We start from the raw sequence: 4,245 nt of genomic DNA, 5'->3' as shown, positions 1-4,245 counted from the left end.
CAACAGTGGCATCCGAGCTAGGTTTATGTGTAGATGTTATATGCACGAGTAGAACACAAGTTAGTTGTGGGCGATACAAGTCATACTGCTTACCAGCATGTTATACTTTGGTTCAGCGGTATTGTTGGATGAAGCGGCCCGGACCGACATTACGTGTACGCTTACGCGAGACTGGTTCTACCGACGTGCTTTGCACACAGGTGGCTGGCGGGTGTCAGTTTCTCCAACTTTAGTTGAACCAAGTGTGACTACGCCCGGTCCTTGTTGAAGGTTAAAACAGCAGTAAGTTGATGAACTATCGTTGTGGTTTTGATGCGTAGGTAAGAATGGTTCTTGCTCAGCCCGTAGCAGCCACGTAAAACTTGCAACTACAAAGTAGAGGACGTCTAACTTGTTTTTGCAGGGCATGTTGTGATGTGATATGGTCAAGGTGTGATGCTATATTTTATTGTATGAGATGATCATGTTTTGTAACGGAGTTATCGGCAACTGGCAGGAGCAATATGGTTGTCTCTTTATTGTATGAAATGCAATCGCCATGTAATTGCTTTACTTTATCACTAAGCGGTAGCGATAGTCGTAGAAGTAATAGTTGGTGAGACGACAACGATCCTATGATGGAGATCAATGTGTCGCGCCGGTGACGATGGTGATCATGACGGTGCTTTGGAGATGGAGATCAAAGGCACAAGATGATGATGGCCATATCATATCACTTATATTGATTGCATGTGATGTTTATCCTATATGCATCTTATTCTGCTTTGATTGATGGTAGCATTATAAGATGATCTCTCACTAAAAAAAATTCAAGGTACAAGTGCTCTCCCCGAGTATGCACCGTTGCAAAAGATCATCGTGCCGAGACACCACGTGATGATCAGGTGTGATAAGCTCAACGTTCTTATACAACAGGTGCAAGCCAGTTTTGCACACGTAGAATACTCGGGTTAAACTTGATGAGCCTAGCATATGTAGATATGGCCTCGGAACACTAAGACCGAAAGGTCGAGCATGAATCATATAGTAGATATGATCAACATAGTGATGTTCACCATTGAATACTACTCCATTTCACATGATGATCGGTTATGGTTTAGTTGATTTGGATCACGTGATCACTTAGATGATTAGAGGTATGTCTATATAATGGGAGTTCTTAAAGTAATATGATTAATTGAACTTAAATTTATCATGAACTTAGTACCTGATAGTATTTTGCTTGTCTATGTTGTTGTAGATAGATGGCCCGTGCTGTTGTTCCGTTAAATTTTAATGCGTTCCTTGAGAAAGCAAAGTTGAAAGATGATGGTAGAAATTACACGGACTGGGTCCATAACTTGAGGATTATCCTCATTGCTGCATAGAAGAATTACATCCTGGAAGCACCGCTAGGTGTACCACCTGCACCGGCAACTGCAGACATTGTGAATGTCTGGCAGTTACGTGTTGATGACTACTCGATAGTTCAATGTGCCATGCTTTACGGCATAGAACCGGGACTTTAACGGAGTTTTGAACGTCATGGAGCATATGAGATATTCCAGGAGTTGAAGTTAATATTTCAAGCAAATGCCCGGATTGAGAGATATGAAGTCTCCAATAAGTTCTATAGTTGCAAGATGGAGGAGAATAGTTTTGTCAGTGAACATATACTCCGAATGTCTGGGTACTGCAATCACTTGATTCAACTGGGAGTTAATCTTCCGGATGATAGTGTCATTGGCAGAATTCTTCAATCACTGCCACCAAGCTACAAGAGCTTCGTGATGAACTATAATATGCAAGGGATGGATAAGGCAATTCCCGAGCTCTTCACAATGCTAAAGGCTACGGAGGTAGAAATCAAGAAGGAGCATCAAGTGTTGATGGTCAACAAGACCACCAGTTTCAAGAAAAAGGGTAAAGGGAAGAAGAAGGGGAACTTCAAAAAGAACGGCAAACAAGTTGCTTCTCAAGAGAAGAAACCCAAGTCTGGACCTAAGCCTGAGACTGAGTGCTTCTACTGCAAACAGATTGGTCACTAGAAGCGGAACTGCCCCAAGTATTTGGTGGCTAGAAGGATGGCAAGGTGAACAAAGGTATATGTGATATACATGTTATTGATGTGTACCTTACTAGAGCTCGCAGTAGCACGTGGGTATCTGATACTGGTTCTGTTGCTAATATTTGCAACTCGAAACAGGGACTACGGATTGAGCGAAGATTGGTTAAGGACGAGGTAACGATGTGCGTGGGAAATGGTTCCAAAGACAATGTGATCGCCATCGGCACGCTACCTCTACATCTACCTTCGGGATTAATTTTAGACCTGAATAATTGTTATTTGGTGCCAGCGTTAAGAATGAACATTATATCTAGATCTTGTTTGATGCGAGACGGTTATTCATTTAAATCTAAGAATAATGGTTGTTCTATTTATATGAGTAATATCTTTTATGGTCATGCACCCTTGAAGAGTGGTCTATTTGTGTTAAATCTTGATAGTAGTAATACACATATTCATAATGTTGAAGCCAAAAGATGCATAGTTGATAATGATAGTGCAACTTATTTGTGGCACTACTGTTTAGGTCATATTGGTGTAAAGCGCATGAAGAAACTCCATACTGATGGACTTCTGGAATCACTTGATTACGAATCACTTGGTACTTGCGAACCATGCCTCATGGGCAAGATGACTAAAACGCCGTTCTCCGGAATAATGGAGCGAGCAATAGATTTATTGGAAATAATACATACTGATGTATGTGGTCCAATGCATATTGAGGCTCGCGGCGGGTATCGTTATTTTCTCACCTTCACAAATGATTTGAGAAGATATGGGTCTATCTACTTAATGAAACATAAGTCTGAAACATTTGAAAAGTTCAAAGAATTTCAGAGTGAAGTGGAAAATCATCGTAACAAGAAAATAAAGTTTCTACGATCTGATCGTGGAGGAGAATATTTGAGTTATGAGTTTGGTCTACATTTGAAACAATGTGGAATAGTTTCGCAACTCACGCCACCCGGAACACCACAGCGTAATGGTGTGTCCGAACATCGTAATTGTACTTTACTAGATATGGTGCGATCTATGATGTCTCTTACTGATTTACCGCTATCGTTTTGGGGTTATGCTTTAGAGACGGCTGCATTCACGTTAAATAGGGCACCATCAAAATCTGTTGAGATGACGCCTTATGAACTGTGGTTTGGCAAGAAACCAAAGTTGTCATTTCTTAAATTTTGGGGCTGCGATGCTTATGTGAAAAAGCTTCAATCTGATAAGCTCGAACCCAAATCGGAGAAATGTGTCTTCATAGGATACCCAAAAGAAACTATTGGGTACACCTTCTATCACAGATCCGAAGGCAAGACATTTGTTGCAAAGAATGGGTCCTTTATAGAGAAGGAGTTTCTCTTGAAAGAAGTGAGTGGGAGGAAAGTAGAACTTGATGAGGTAACTATACCTGCTCCCTTATTGGAAAGTAGTTCATCACAGAAACCGGTTCCTGTGACACCTACACCAATTAGTGAGGAAGCTAATGATGATGATCATGAAACTTCAGATAAAGTTACTACCGAACCTCGTAGGTCAACCAGAGTAAGATCCACGCCAGAGTGGTACGGTAATCCTGTTTTGGAAGTCATGTTACTTGACCATAACGAACCTACGAACTATGAAGAAGCGATGGTGAGCCCAGATTCCGCAAAATGGTTTGAGGCCATGAAATCTGAGATGGGATCCATGTATGAGAACAAAGTGTGGACTTTGGTTGACTTGCCCGATGATTGGCAAGCCATCGAGAATAAATGGATCTTCAAGAAGAAGACTGACGCTGACGGTAATGTTACTGTCTACAAAGCTCGACTTGTTGCGAAAGGTTTTCGACAAGTTCAAGGGGTTGACTACGATGAGACTTTCTCACCCGTAGCGATGCTTAAGTCTGTCCGAATCATGTTAGCAATTGCCGCATTTTATGATTATGAAATTTGGCAAATGGATGTCAAAACTGCATTCCTGAATGGATTTCTGGAAGAAGAGTTGTATATGATGCAACCAGAAGGTTTTGTCAATCCAAAAGGTGCTAACAAAGTGTGCAAGCTCTAGCGGTCTATTTATGGATTGGTGCAAGCCTCTCGGAGTTGGAATAAACATTTTGATAGTGTGATCAAAGCATATGGTTTTATACAGACTTTTGGAGAAGCCTGTATTTACAAGAAAGTGAGTGGGAGCTCTGTAGCATTTCTAATATTATA

Source organism: Triticum dicoccoides, chromosome 1A (assembly GCF_002162155.2).
Source record: "Triticum dicoccoides isolate Atlit2015 ecotype Zavitan chromosome 1A, WEW_v2.0, whole genome shotgun sequence".
NCBI lineage: Eukaryota > Viridiplantae > Streptophyta > Magnoliopsida > Poales > Poaceae > Triticum > Triticum dicoccoides.
Note: the sequence above shows the minus strand (reverse complement) of the source record.